Consider the following 16,410-nt stretch of genomic DNA (forward strand, 5'->3'; position numbering starts at 1 on the left):
AGAAAACAGGTTAACTTTTAGAAGAGCTGATGATTGGTTTTTCAGATACATGAGTGAATCAGATAAAATCATATGATACATTTAAAATATTTATTGGAACATCAAACTTACACAAGGGGAAATAGTGTCCAAATATTTCAGAGACCTATATGAGTAAATGTAGTTTCAAGAGGACTGTACATTGCAATCAAAGGGTGTAAGCCTATAATCTTTCTTCATAAAAGTTGTAGCAGTTGACATAAGTAGTGGCTGATAAACATTAGTGAGATATAATTGCCCTTGTCAACTTCAAGTGCACAATGACTACATAACAGGAAAACAAAGTCAATATGATGTCAATTGTGCATATAACAGTAATGTGTCTACTTCCAAAGAAAAATGAATAACCCAATCATTATGGAAAAAGTTACAATGTTGTCCAACTTTTACTCAATTTTAAATATACTGTTACAATTAATTATAAGATATTTTGTCAAAATGATTAATATGTGTCTATATTTATTTAATTTTAACCTAGTGATCCATGGAATATAATATATTAGGTCTACTTTTGTTTCCAAGCCTTTATATCAAGTTATTTAACTTGAGGTCATTTGGAAGGAAACACTGGTTGCATGCCTAGATCACAGTATTCCAAACTGTGAGAAAATGTTGGTAGCCCACCTGCTTACACTAATTTATATATAGTGTTCTCTTCCAAGAACCCTGATAAGATGGACATGAAATATAATTGTAATTAGAGAGATGCTGAACTACCAGAAAGTAAATGTGGGTACTTAGTCATCAAGAATCCCTGCTGAGTCCCAGGTAGAGTTGGTACTTAACTTACCCTCATGCTGTGCATCTCCTATTTATATTTCTGGAAATACCCATTATTCAAATCACTAGTGGCCATCCAATTAAAAAATAACCAATATATCTCACTTGAATGAGATAATATATCTACCGATCCAGTGACAAAGTTATATGTCAATTGAGGTCTGTTGACATTGGTGTCAGCTTCAATATAATCGTCCACTACACAGAAAAGGCAAAGTTAAGAGTCAAGGCCAATTTGAGCTTTTGGATAAAGTCTGAGTATTAGGACATGATGTCAAGGTAAGTGATGGTTGTGTAAGGCAGAAGCATTCAGGTGCATGATGTGAGGATGGGTCCTCAGAAAGGACTGGTGGCTTATAGCCTTCAGATAAGAACAGCGAAAGTCCCAACTTGATGTTTTATGAATATCATTAAATAAGGGAAGGAATGACAGGTTTTAAAGACCCAAGTAGCAGATTGTTATTTTTAAGTTCATCAGTGATATGAAGTCTCAAGAGTAGAAGACAAATATGTTTGGAATCACAGAATTGAAATAACAAGTTAAGATCCTGGTCATGTGGAACCAACATGGGAATCTACCTACTAGTGAAAAGCAGAATTAACAATGCAGAAAAATCAATTAAGAACATTGAGTTCCTGACCATAGTGAGCCTCCTTGTTCTCCCTTCCTAGAGTAGACTTATAGAAGAGTCTAACAATCAGTAGAGTAGAAGAAGGGGATTAGGGAGAGTATGGAGGGGAGGGGGCACTGGGGCCTGAAATTGAGTAAATTCCATGCATTTATGATTATGTCAAAACAAACACAACTATTATGCCCAATTATAATGCACTGATAAAAGCAAAAAAAAAAAAAGGAAGAGTCTAATGAGAGGCCAGATCTAATTCAATATAAAGGTTAGTGAGATGGAGAGAAAAAGGAGCCACAAAGACCATAACTGTCAGCTAGCTATGATTTTTTTTTCTTTTTTTTTAGTACTGGAGATTGAACCCAGGGGTGATTAACCATTGACCATAGAGCCATATCTCCAGCCATTTTTCAGTTTTTATTTTGAGACAGGGTCTTGCTAAGTTGCTTAGGGCCTCACTAAATTGCTGGGGCTGGATTTGAACTTATAATCCTCTTGCCTCAGCCTCCCAAGCCACGGGGGTGACAGACATCCTTGGTAGTAAGCTATGAACTTTACCTAAATGGAGAATCCTGCTCTCCTTCTATCTCCAATGATTATCTGAGCTCCTGATCTTTACCTGCTCTGTCTAGCTTCATGGGGAGTTTCCTACATTTCAGTGGCTAGTGAAATGCCAATAAATAAGGTAAAGTAAACATGCTTTGTCTCTTGGGGGGAAGGAGGGACCTGCTCTATTTTAAAGGAGTTTATTTCTAGCAGAGATCTAATATAAATGAGTTGAGATTGCTTTCTGAGACATTTATATATTTCTTCTAATATAAAAGGGAAGGTGATAAACTTTTCTCCTTGATAAGTCAAAAACAAAGACAGGCAAGACAACAAGTTTGATTGGTATTTTGGAAAACATTAATGGCATTTAAATCCTTTTCAGAAAGCTTCTTTATTTGTATGTGAATTTTATAGTATTGTAAATATAATGCAGCTTCCTATCCTGAGTAATCTATAGAATTTATAGCTGCAATTGATGAGTCAATCAGCTTGGTCTAATTTCTTTTTCTTTTTTTTTTTTTTTTTTTTTTTGTCCTTTTAGAAATACTTTAAGTCTTGCATATAGAATAAAATTCACTGAAAGAGTCTTTAAAAAGTCTGTTTTTCTCTTTTTATATGTTGCTTATCTTTCTAAACTTTTATCAAGTATAAATATATGACAACTTTCTTTTAAGGAACTCAATGCACTTTAGAGACATACAACTCAGTTCTCTAAATGCACAAGGTAGTTCCTCAGGTATTTGCCATGATGATTGTATTTATTTTTTTCTTTTTTCAGAATAAACAAGTAGCAAACATAGTTGTGTATGGAAGGTATAATTTACTAAGTGGTACAATACTGGTTTGAAAGTGTCATTATAGCTGCTACAGGGAACAACCTTCACAAGGAAGTTTTGGTTTTCTATCTTGTTTGGTTAGTGACTGAACAGGAACTCAGTGTGATATACCACATTGAAGCTGAGTCAGGCTCCATTTAATAGACAGAGAAACTGAAGCTCAGAGAAATTCATTCACATTCAACTTCTATACTTGTGAAGAAAGAAGTAGGGAACAGAGAGCACTTCTTTTTATGCCAAGACAAATGGTAGTTTCAGAAGACCACCCATACTTGCTGTGTTATTTTCTTTCTTGGAGGTATAGCCAATTTTATAGTTTTTCTTTTCTTTTTATATTTAAAAACCAAGACCCATTAAGCTAGGGAAAATATTTTACATTTGAACTACCGAATGCTAAACTGGTGACCAAGAGCAGGTTATGTAACAGGATAAAAGTGAGACATTTTAGACAGGGGTTTAAACATCCACCACCCTGGTGGGTGGTGGTGGTGGTAGATCTGAAGCTTTAGAACAAATAAGATTTTTATGGTTTGTTCTATATTGCATGATTTATTTTTTATTTTTTGAAAAAGAAAAGTGCTTTCTTCAGGTTTGGTCAGCCCTCAGCCCACTTTGATTTAATTCTTCAAAACATTCCTGGTATTTTTCTTGTTTTCAACTTTCATGTTCAAAATTATTATTTTAGGCTCCCTTATTATATAGTCAGTAACCCTTCAAGCTGTTCTCCCTAATCAACTCAAGATAATGGTCTTTTGGGTTTAACAGAGAGCTTGAACAAAGTCGAATTTATCACTGATTTTTCTGTTACGCCTTTTTTCTAATTCAGCAAACAATAACCTTCCACTCCTCCCAGACTGGCCGTAGACACCCATTTTCTTAGATGAAGCAAGGTATATTTTAGACTTTTAAAATATATTGTTTTTCTGTATTTATTCTAATACCTATTCTTGTACTGATTAAAAGATTTTAAGGGTGACCTGTGACCATGTGTGTGCCCCATGTTCATGACAATTCATCCATTGAACCAAATATCTCTGATTGCCTATCACCTCAAAGCAAGAGAAAATCCTGGAGATCATGAAAGGGCTAAGTGGACACCAACTTATAAATACTGGAAAGAGTCACAGAGAGTGCTCCCCTGGAAGGCGATTTGACCGCCCAAGAATGGTTTCCTTTCAAAGGACAGGTTCTCAATTCTCAGGGAGAACCACTTCTCCGCCAGAGAAGGGCTATGGTGATCAAGGAGGTCCCTGTGGTATAATTTTAGCTTTTGCAGAATTTTCCATTGCTTATTTTCAGCACTACTGCTATTTCATCATTTCAATGATTGCTCCCCCAACACAGACTGACGATTTTATTGGATGCAGAAGGGACTGAGTTGGATTATATTTCACTGAACAGCTACATAGCCCATGTAAAAACAGTCTTTGGAAATGAAATAATCCCATCTAATGGACTGCAGTGCAAGAGACACCATAAAACCAGTTGATGGGAGGTTGACGATCCAAAGCTAGAACACAGACTAAATTTTGACCAAATTAAAATTCCTGAAGTTTGTGCAGGTTTGGAAGGTATTATTATTTTATATTTAACATAAAGGTTAAACTCATTAAATACTTAATAAGCATAAAGTTGCCAGGAGTTAATGAACTGCTGCTGTTTTCTACAATGAATTTATATCAAAATTGGGGGAGCCAATTTAAGGTGGAAAATGAATTCTTCCTTCGATCCTGTCTTGAGCAAAGAATTGTTCTGTTACCATTACCATTTCCATAATAGTAAAACATCCATTTAACTTTTTTTCTGATCTGGACTTGTAATTTTGAAGAAGATTGTATCTCTTTTACTACTAAAGAATTCCGGAAGTTTTATTTGACTGTTGATGTATGGTATAATATTTGGTATCTTTCCTGCTACATATTTACTTTGACATATGAATAAGACAAACTTTGATTACTGCAGGAATGTTACCATGCTAACTCTGTTCTGGAGAAGTACTTGCTTCACAAGTTTTGTATATGTGTAACATTCTTTCTCATCCACAGTCAGTCACCTAAAAGTCAATGGTGAAGCAGGTTCTTCTGAAATGTCTAAGAAATGGAGGGTGCAGATTAATCACGACAGACACTTCTTCAGGATGATCCTGGAACTTGCCTGCTGTGTTACTTTGCTTTGTCTACGTCTTGGACACTCTAGGATAACTTGACACACCTAGGAGCACCCATCTAGTCTTTGAGTCTTGATTTTTTTTTCTTTTCAAGCTCACCCCCAAGTTCACAAAGTCTCTTTATTGTAGAAGAGAAATATGAAATGGTAAATGAAATCCAGCATATCCTGTAACAGGAGGAGGAGAGACAAGATTGTTGGTGCCAGGAAAATCTGGCAATTGTTATAGGGCTCAAAATCTGGGATTAAAGGGAAGGACTCAGGAAATCAAAACCATGTCCATAGAAACTGGAAGAGCAACTAGCACTTAACCATGAGCCAAATTGCTCTGCTAGCTGCTTTATGTGTAATGTTTCAAATCCTTCCAGAGGTGAATGATGTTTTATTATGACCATTTTACATTGGGGGAGGGGGAGGAACCACTGAAGTTCAAAGGAGTTTATTATCTTGCCCAAACTCACAGAGGTAGATCTAAGCAGAGCAGCCTGATAAAAAGTCTACATCCGAAGTAGTAGTTAGGCTGCATCAAGATACCTCTGGAGGGCTGCAGCCATTTCACAGTAAAGAAGACAAACAGGGTTCTTGGAGCCAGGGCAGCAGTTCGAACCCGAGTGGTTAATGATGATTGAGTGCCTGGCGAATTCTGAGCTATTCTGGGGAGGTCATATGGGGGAATTGATCTCAACATCCGGGGTGGGATTGTGTTGACAGGTCTGGCTTAAGTAGTCTCCCAGAAACTGGGCAATTGAGGAATTACTTATTAGGGAGGTAGGCAGTTAATTACACACCATAAATTGGAGAGAGGTTATCCAGTTCAGCTATTTAGGTTCTGTTTGGTCTTGATTCCTGGTTAGAGTCTAGGGAAACCATTTTTCTCTTTGTAAGACAGCTTGGAATCCATGATGGATTTAGGGACAGGAGAGAACAAAGCCTAATTGCTCAGCCTTTTGAGCTTCTTGTTCATTATTCTTTCATTTTCTTCGACATTGGCCTCTGCAGATGATGTTCATCTAAATACTACTGTGAGCATGATCCCTTTTTGGTTGGGAAAGTCATTACCAGAGGAGCACAATCACTCTCAATTAACACATGGGTCAGTAGGCAATCATCAGCTAATAAAAACTTTTGCATTCTGTGCATGATTTTAAAAAGGGCCATAAATTTGGAAGTGACAATGATTCTCATCAGGTGTTCATGAGAATAGAAACTCATTATATATCGCACAGCTCTTCAGTGATCAAAAGAATTTTAGTGGCAAAGAGCAATACTGCATAAAGAACGGTCATAGAAACCAGTTGTCTTTTATTTTGCCTATCATTCCTTTAACTATAAGAATCAATAAGAATCTTCTGGCCCTGATGAGATTGTGAAACCATACATAACTTTTCAATTAAGACTAAGTAGAGTAAATTAATATAATTGTTTAAACAAGTTTACAAGTCCTGTTCTTGCAGCAATAAAAGTAGCTTTTTTTGTGTGTGTGTGTGCGTGTGCTTGAAAATAACTCAGTTCTTTTAAAGAATTAGTCTTACAATTAGACTCCTATGGAGTAGGTGAGCATTACTGTCTTCATTTTGTAGATAAGCAAACTGGGGAATACATAGCCAATGACACATTATGTCACATTCCACCAGGGTCAGTACTAAAGTACCCAGCAATGAGTCCTCAGGCTGTGAATTATCTCAGTGAGACACTTCATCAGTCAGTCACTGATCTTACCCTTTGCCATCATGCTTTTGGCAAACATGCATCAGTACTATTTCTCTCCTGCATGGTGTTTTGATAGAGCCTTTCAAGAAATGGAATATCTCTTTAAGAGAGAGAGTCCTTGGCATCTGTATCCCCACTGGGAGAATATCAGGCCAAGAATGATCTCATGATATTACATATGAACCCTCCTCTTGACAGCTCTTTAGAACCACCAAACAAGCACATGTACACATATATCCTCTTACCTGTTTAGGTGGTCTGTGCTTACTTCTCCATTGAAAGGCATCGCATGTGCATAGCCAGCCTCAGACTGGTTTGTAAAAATAACCCACCAATATGAAATGGCCATTGTCACCTTTGCTTTCCTAGACACCAATAAAGGTCAGCTATTCAGTAATTAACTAGACTTGTATTTCAACCTAAGAATTGCTGTTTCTTGTAGCAGCGGTTTAAACAGAGCTGCATACAGCAAGTGGATCTTGTCACTTTTGGGAGGCTATAGTTTTGCCCCTCAAAGTGAATTTGTGAAAAACAAAAACAAAAACAAAAAAACAAAAAACAAAATCAACTACAGACATTAGACAATTCATGATGTTTGAAGTAGATTCAGTGAAAAATCTGAAAAGTAGGTAGGGTTGATGCACATAGTAATCATGACATCTCTAACATCATTCTCTCCAAAATCTATATAAAACCCAACCCTATAGCCTACCCTATAGTTTTTACTTCACTACTGCAATGGCTAGAATTCCATGCAGTGACGACTTCTTTGTATCAAAACTTCTCTGGTTACCAAAACAAGTTGGTGGACTACCAGTCATCTACAGATTGTGTGTTACCCTATCATAATTCACTCTTCAAGAGCCAGTCCAAACAGCCACTTCCCAGAGAGAATCTTCTTCCTAGTTAATACCACCACCCCAAACCCAGTTCCTCATACCACAAACATTACCCTTGATCTCATGTCCAGTGCATTAAGTCCCATTGATTTCTCTTTATTCTTCAAAATACACCCAAGCACATACGTGCTGCTAGAATACCTTGAAGCAAGTCAGAGTTGTTTCTCAGCTTCACTTTTTCATGCCTTTCTGAGCCATGCTCTGTGATACATTCTCCACTCAGCAGACAGAATGATGGGGAAACACTGAATCTGGTCAAGTCTGCACCTCTTCCCTAAGAATGCTCCACAACTGCTGCTTCCTCGACTTGGTTTCCTCCACTTCTTCTCTTTCACTCTCCTGGATTTCTTTCTTTCCCTCCCTCCCTCCCTCCCTCCCTCCCTTCTTTCCTTCCTTCTTAAATTGCTAGACTCTGGCTTCCCAGAGTCTGTGTGCTGGATGTTTTCAGCTTTTACACTGCTCCTTCCAGGTCTTGGAATGGTTCTCCATCATTCCATCTCAGGTCAAAAGCCCTCTATCTGCTTGGGAAGTTTTCCCTAACTCTACTTGCCAAAGCTGATTGCTTCTCCTACTGCTCTCCCTGTGCCCACTGTTCACGTCATCCTTTTATTTTCCGAGCACTGTCAGTATTCTGAAAATTGTCTTATTTGTTTTTATGCTTGTCTTTCTAACCATGGGAAAAGGTAAGTTTCAAGGCAGAAATTCTGTTTTTACCATAGTGTCCCTGGTTTCCCTGGAATACTGTAGATGCACAATCAATAGCAACCATAACTACTAACACAAGGCTTTCCTCTTGATCCCCAGATTCGACCAGCTGCTCTCGGTTATTGTACTTGCGTGAGGAAGATGAGAGTCCATTTTAGGGTCTGGGGCTCTTCAAGAGAGCAAAGGCAGCCTAAGTGAGATGTCATGGTGGGAACCAAATCTTAGTTCACTGAGAGAACATCTGGAACCCATGAGAAGAGATGGCAGCAAATGCCTATAAGTCTGAGAAAATAAATAAATGACCCAATTTTGAATCTCAAAATACATAACTATTTTGTTATCTATAAAGCAGACATAACTGTGACATTTATCCCATCGGATTGTAAATGGGTATAAATACTGAACACAAAGACTAATTAATCTATAGCAAGTGCTCAAGAAAAGAGAACAAAAAAGAGTACACCCACTTTCTCCACACACAAACACAGATTATTGTTTCAGAGTTCGATTACATTTTTGGTTAAGCTTAGGATAATTGTTTATAGTAATTCAATGGAAAATCATATACCTAAACAGCCATCTTCCATATAAATGCTTTTTAGAATACACACAGATTCCAATTTGCAAATATTGATAATTCCAATTTGCAAAATATTGTGCTTCAATTTTTGTCACCAAGTTGCTTTCACGGATACATTTTCCCACATTCTCTCTTTCCAGCACTCGTTCTATTGTTATTGAACAATTGACTTAAGAGTGTATGTTAACTGTAGAAATGGGACAAAGGCTGACGTGTAATTCCTTGTGTTTTTCTTAGAAATAAGAAACTAAATGTAAACAAAAGTAATTCAATTCCAGGGCATAGTAATCACTATGTTTTATAATACAACTGAGACAAAGGAATAGAGAAGAACTTGTTACATTCAAATTGTATCTGAAAAGCTTACATGATAGGCTGTGAAGGACTATTACATCCTAATTTATTCTACTTTCTGTTATTTAGTCTGTTTTTTCATTAGCTAAACATTCTTGCTTGTGAAAGCTGCTTTAATCTTGGAGACTAATAGTTAAAAAGGATGAATTATGCAATTGAGTTTTTACTTCTTTCAATTTTGATTTCTTAATTATTTCACTTAGTTACACGAAAATGGTCAATTTATGGGTCCTATCAATACAACTATTGGCTGCCTGAAGAAAACAATTCAAGCCTTATAGGGTACAAATTGAGCTTACTAAAACCCAAAGCACAACAAAGCAAAACAACAGTGTTTCAACGAGCTACTCAACTCTTTTGAATACTATGGAGAGAGTATGCCTTTTAACGGACAGATATATTTCTATGTTGGAAATAAAATAATAAATATATAACATGACTTCCCTAAAATAATTATGTATTTAAACTATATCGTCTCTCCTATTTGAAGACATCTGAATGATTTAACTCTTACTTCCTTAACTACCCCTGCTACCACTCACTTGGGACTTTTGTGCAATTTCCTAAAAGATACTGACCTGAATTAACTTGATAATTGTTTTATTGCTAGTTGTAAAACATTGCATTTCAAAGCATATAAGGTTTTCAGATTTTAAATCAATCCTATGACTTTATTGCAATGTTGTAAGATTATATAGTTTTTATCGTTGGTTTCTTGATGAGAACACAAATAGAGAAAAACATTTAAAATAAACTGAGAAAAATAAGTATATGAATACAAGAAATGTCTTTCAGATATAAAGGCATATATATAAATCTGGAGCTAAACATCCAGTGAAGGAAAAATATACCCACCCTTAATATCTTCCCTAAGTCTTCTAAGTTTCATCAGAGGACTCTGTTCAACCTTTAAAATTCTTGCATAAAAAATTTCTGTCCTCAGAAAACTAATAGGGAAAAATTTTAATTATATGTTTTGCTCTTTGCATATACATAATTATTTTTCTTTATAGCAGTTTGGCATTAGAAAATTTTACAGATGAGATAACCAATAATAATTAATAGAATTATTTTAATATATTAACTTTTATGAAATGTCTTTGAGGTTTGAGGTATGGACTATGATTGAATCCAGGAAATAAAAGAGTTTCTTATTTTGGATGCCTCCTGGCTTAAAATGCAAAACCCGGGAATGCATTCATGGCAATTCTTATGAATGCTTTGAGGAGTCACAAATGACTATGTTTCTGAAATCAGTTCATTAGTTTATCTAATTTATTATGTCCATACAGAAGTGCCTTGCCACAGCAGAAACAGTGAAACTGTTCTTTCATATTCAACTAGTAATTAATTAGCTAGAATTCAAGTTGCTCACTATTACTATAACAGCAATATAGTTTTTAATATTCGATACACTATAACATATGATATTTTGGAGAGTGATGCTATAAGTGGATAAGTCCAGCTTATCACAAAGTATACTGACCCCTTAATAGGGACATAATGAGTGAAGTTAGCATCTGTACCTCCGAAATAAAAACTTAACATCAACATGCCTATTAACAAAATGAGAAAAAAACTAATTAAAGCAAATTAGCCTAATGTGCACATGCTGGATAAGACAGATTACTTCTAAAAATCCGAGAAGATAATGGTACCCATATGGGATATGTTTTTGGCATTTTTCATATAAATTGGACAGTTTTAGAGGATAAATATGGTACAAAAGTCCTTACAGGCAATTATGTCTTTACAATGCTGGTGGCTGACATCATAAAAGTATAATTTTAATTGCTATTAATTGCATTAAGTCTACTCTTATTGAATACTTAATGCCATCTCTGACAGTAGTACTAATTTATATACTTTAATGAAGCTTCATGGTAGAAGTTTGGAATTATAGAGCCATTTAAACTATGTCTTAAGTAGTACATTTTATCTGACAATAAGTTCTAGATATAAGGATATCCATTGGATATTTTTTTCTTTGAAAATAGGTTTGCGTTTCCCCCATTTTTTATGTGATAAAGTGATGTTGCCAGCTTTTTTTGTACAATAGTTTTTGAAAAATGCTTCTAGTCATGTTTATTACACATCTAAAACAGCTGTTGTCTCCCCAATGTGTTGCCGATCAAAATACACTTTATAAAAAAATAAAATTATTAACTTGCAAAATTTGGCTACCATAATTCCAGGCACCTGTCTTCTTTAGAAGAAAGTATATATTTAAAACTCATAAAAGGTTAAGAGATAATTCAGTAAAGAATAACTATTGTAAAAGGCAGAAAAGATGCTGAATAAATCAACAAGATAAAAAGCTCTATCAACATTGCATCTATCTGTTGGCGTTCTTCTAGTGCCACGAGTTACTGGACGTCTCTGCTGTTTGTGTGATTTACATTATTAAATGATGAGAAATTCATTCATCTCCATCAGTGCTAGTTTCAATATTTGTGAATTAGTAATCTGCCTGGTTGCACTAATGGGAAAATGCATCCATTATTGCCTTTTTAATTTGTTTTCATGTTAGTTTACTAAAAACATGTTATTTGAAATGGTAAAGACATCATATAGGAGATAAATTGAGTGCAAGAGAAAATCTTTGCTCTCTTAGGCTGTGCCTTTTGGTAAATTCTAGCCTGTTATTTCTGCTCAGAAAGGCATGCTTAATAAAGCGAACAAGCACAAATGTCAGGTAAAATATGCCACGTACTTTTATATGCCCTATCGATTTTTCCTATAATTAAAGTGATGAACACACACTGTTTGGTAATAATGAAGCTAGATCTCCATTTGAGAATTTTTTAAAGGTTTAGCAGAGTCAGTTTCAGCCTGTTGCCTTTTGGTAAAATATTTTTGCTCAAATTTCCCTAGAGATATCTGAGTAAAAAGCAGGATTGTGAGGGGTAAGTCAAAGGATTTTAGAGGTCTACAAAAGTTTCAGTTTCCTTAGGTTTAGCTTGCACTGTTTATGAACATAGGAATTGGTTTAAAAATCTCTGGTAATGGACTCTTGTCTTTCCATGACAGTGTCATGACTGACAACAGGAGTAACCCCATTCAATGCTGCATCGTGTGTATCCATCTTTAGCCAAAGTTTGAAGGCTATTTTATATTTCAATCTCTTTATTCACTCTTTCATGCTGAGAATGTCAACCAATTAGGGCTACTTTAGGTAATGCTTTTCATGAGACTGACACTGGTCCACAAGGAATTAGACTGAGACCACCAACCCATTTCACATGGGCCAATGAGTATCCATTGGACAGTGACAACTTTTGATCACAACCTGCCTTTGGGTTCAAACCAATTACTTAACAGCGACAGGTTCCATACCACCCGATTAAGTCTGTGTGTCATTCAGGGACCCAGATTAATTAAAACAACAACGAGGCAGAAACCTTTTACATAACTTATTTCCACTGCTCTGGCCACCATGATCACTGAAATGGAAAAGGCAAGCAAGGCCGACTCATATGAAAGCCAAAAGCACAAAACGGGCTCCATCAATTTTTGCTCCTATCTGCTAGGAGGGGAGGCGATTCATCAGTTCAAAACGAAAGGTTGGAAAGAAACAATATTTTCATTAATAAGAAATTCAACTTTAGAGGAGCATATGTTCTCTTCTTACATGAGACAATTTTTTTTTGGTCAAATACTTCATTTAATTTGTATGTGCTTTTGTTTTAAGATTATCTCCTATTTATGTAAAGAATTCGTGATTAATGCTGCCTTTTTAGAAAATACAGAAAAGCCTGCCTCATACGCATGGAATCCTTTCCCAGAGATAACAAAATATTGTTAACTATTTGCTGAATATTTTCTAGTTTATTTTATTCATAAAGCATTTTTACCATACAAAATAATCTACTTTATGCTGCTTTGTTATCTGCCTGCATCTCTTAAAAGCATTTTGTGAGCCTGTTTCCTGTCAATAGTGCCATTCAATGATAGAGATATTTTGCTTTTTTTGTTTGTTTGTTTCTTTCACATTGTCTGCTTGGCTCTCTAAGGCGAATGCTGTGGTTCAATAATCAATGTTTATTTATTATTATTTGTTTGTCATTTTTCAGGTTCCTTTGGTTGTAATCATCAGGGAGGAGGCAGTTGGTCGGCTCCTGTTAGCAGCAGCAATCTATCGATAAAACCTCCTTGCCTGCTGCTTATTACTATACAACATTAACCCAAAGGGAAAAACCAGTTAAGTGGGATTTTACACACAATTCTCCCCTGTGGATTTAGAGTTGCTCTACATCACTCCCGTAGGTTTGGTAGCTGGGCTTTAGGATAGTAATTTTTTTTTTTTCAGGTACAAAGTCATACAGCTTTAGTTTTTTTTCTGTAAATCTGATGACTGGAATATGGTATTTGTTTATTCAATCAGATTGAAGATACCGGATTGCTATGCAAGGAATTAAAAAATAACTGAAGCCAGGACAACTTGGAATGAGGCACAGGTTCTAAGAATTGTGTCCTTAGCTGAATGCTGGCCATCTATTCATGGTCACTCTCAGCTTGCTTGCTTCAGATGAATAGGAATTGCTAGTGATGTTTTTCTTTTTCCAATTGTTTAATAACTATATTGACAAGAATACTTAAATTTTTTTATTAATTATTATGTGTGATTAGGCTGGATTAAGCTTCAACAGCATACTTTAATAGAATATGCATTTTATAGAGGAAAAATATAAGCCAGAAAGAACCACCCTTTGTAGCTGTCTAGCTCTATACATTGCATACTAAAAGAGATATTTGCATGTGCAATAAGCAGCGTTATCCTTGATTAGACTTTGAAAATATTGATAATTGATAATAAATTATTTTTATAGGTTCAATAAAGCAAGACTCCTCCTACAGAACACTCAGCCTGGTTTTTAGCACTCTATCTGAAACTAGTAAGATTACCATGTCTCTTCTGAAAATATTTATCTACATATCAAATTATATCTAATTAAGACCAATCTACTCCTCAGTGTTTCTAGTCACTTAGCTGTTGAATTTTCAAATCAAACATCACAAAGCAGGTCTTTGTGATGGGTTAGATCTATGCATTCAGAACATTCTGGTGAGTTAATACCAATAGTTGCATGAAAGCAGATTGGTAATCACTAATAATCAGAATAGCTAATGTAAACTGATTGATTACAGTGTAGTTCTTTCGTTTTATGTGCATAGACAGCCGGTTTGGCCTCACATTAATCTTTCTATATCAACAATACCATAAAACTTAGGAATAATTAAAAGAAAATAAACCTGATTAAACCAAGATGGAAGTGAACTGAGCTTTTAGAATTAGTTTTTTGAAAACTGTGAAAGTGGCTTTACAGATATGCTAAACAAAATTTCTAAAGTTTTTTTTTTTTTTAATGACTTGTGAACCAGTTTTTATCCAGTTCACACTTGCTGATAGGTACTTTCTCCTTCTTGCTACATCACTCCATGCCTAGGAGTGAGTCTTTTTACAGCCCTAAAGCCAGATTCTCCAAATACAGACACAGCTCCCATGTAAACACTGTCCCCATCTGCTTCTACCCTTCTTCATTCCTAGGACAGAGAGCTGCACCATCTCCATCCAGTGTCCTGTCTCTGTGGGTTTCTGGGTGCTTGCCTTTTCCTGGAAATTGTCCTTCGTTACACAGTGCTCTCATCATGGCTGCCCTGGTCTGCTTCACTCTGATCTCCTTGAGGGAGCTTTGCCCGTCCTGTCCAATGGAGTCAGCACAATGACTGGCCCTTGGTAAATATTCACTAAGTCAATGAACACCAGCATGATATTTGAGGGTCTTAAGTTCAGGATCGATGCAATAGAATTAAGAATCTCAAAAAAAAAAAAAAAAAAAAAAGAGGGTAAAAAAAGATGTGTTAACTACTACAGGGACAAATGGGCAGGAAACAGCCTCAAATTAGGAAACTCTTGATGTGCATAGTTTTAGGGTACTGATCTGGTTTTGGCTGAGAGAGGTATGTCTGGCACTTCAATTCACTACAGATAAACTTGTTCACAGTTTCCCCAAGAAAGGACACTGTGCGGAAATAAAAGCAGGCTTCTACTGGGTATCAAATAAATCATTATAGTCTTAGCAACAAGAGCAGTCACATGGCTTTGGGCAAGTCACTTAGTATATCTATATGTCACTTTATTCTTTTGTAAACTGGGAACAATTATGGCACCATGTTGGAAGGAGACTGTGAGGTTTAAGTGGATAATTTCCATGTAAAATATGTAGAACAGTATCTGGTACATCATTGCATTCAATTAATGTTGGATAATAATTCCACCACCACCATCATCTTCTTCTTTTTCTTCTATTCAACAAGAGAAGTGGCAGCAACAGTACTGTTCTTGGCTTTAAGAGTAAAAAAAAATAGTTTTTACAGACTGCATTAGTCAAGGGCAGAAGAAGCAGAAGGTGCAGCTGGTGAACTGAAACCTCAAATGGGCGAACAGCAACTTAGCAGAGGATTAGCAAAAGCGATAGGTAAGGTGTTGCTAGGAGAGAATGATGATCAGAGGAGACTGATTTAAAATGATATATTATGTGGAGAGAACTGGGCTGTGATAATGATGGCACAGCAGGAAATAGGATACAGGCAAAATAAAATACAGTGAAAGGAATTAGAGAACATCAGGAAGTTCAAGAAGTAAAAAGATACGATAGTGAAGGAAGGAGTTAGATGAAATGAGATAGGTAGGCTGCAGAGATACCAGGGCACGAGGACAAGGAGCTAGGGAGAGATCCTATTTCTTTTGGAAATTGGGCTGGGAGTTTTAATTTCTTTTGACTCTCTTTTTTTTTTTAAATCCATTTCCTTGTTTAACCCCCTACCCCATTTAATTACTAAGCTACCCATGTTTCCATTTCTCCTTGCCCCCCCCACTTTCTTCAGCTTAGTATTCTCTACTTCCTACCAATGATATGTCTAGGTTCCTTCCCATGCTTGTTTATCAGTGCCTTACACAAAGGGGTTCATGCCCTTCTTCTGCCCTTGGTTAGTCTGCTTGAATATTGTCACTTCCTGCTATGTGTGTATGTGTGTGTGTGTGTGTGTATGCCTATCATATATATATATATATATATATATATATATATATATATATATATATATATACATATATATATATATATATATATCTTCTAAGCACTGTTACGTTAAATGGAACTGGA

At 35.9% G+C, this 16,410-nt stretch overlaps 1 protein-coding gene and 1 non-coding gene across 15 annotated transcripts in view; one reads left to right on the top strand and one right to left on the bottom strand.

Moving 5' to 3' along the window:
* Positions 1 to 16,410, bottom strand: part of Tenm3 (teneurin transmembrane protein 3) — a 2,500,614-nt gene that overhangs the window by 726,885 nt on the left and 1,757,319 nt on the right. The window lies entirely within an intron of this gene.
* Positions 7,113 to 7,246, top strand: LOC124075587 (small nucleolar RNA SNORA68). The gene has a single exon (XR_006846112.1). It is a non-coding gene; the product is annotated as a small nucleolar RNA SNORA68 (small nucleolar RNA).

The sequence above is a fragment of the Marmota monax genome, unplaced genomic scaffold (genome assembly GCF_021218885.2).
Source record: "Marmota monax isolate L192 unplaced genomic scaffold, Marmota_monax_Labrador192_F-V1.1 WCK01_AAM20220418_F8-fsc00113, whole genome shotgun sequence".
NCBI classification, from domain to species: domain Eukaryota; kingdom Metazoa; phylum Chordata; class Mammalia; order Rodentia; family Sciuridae; genus Marmota; species Marmota monax.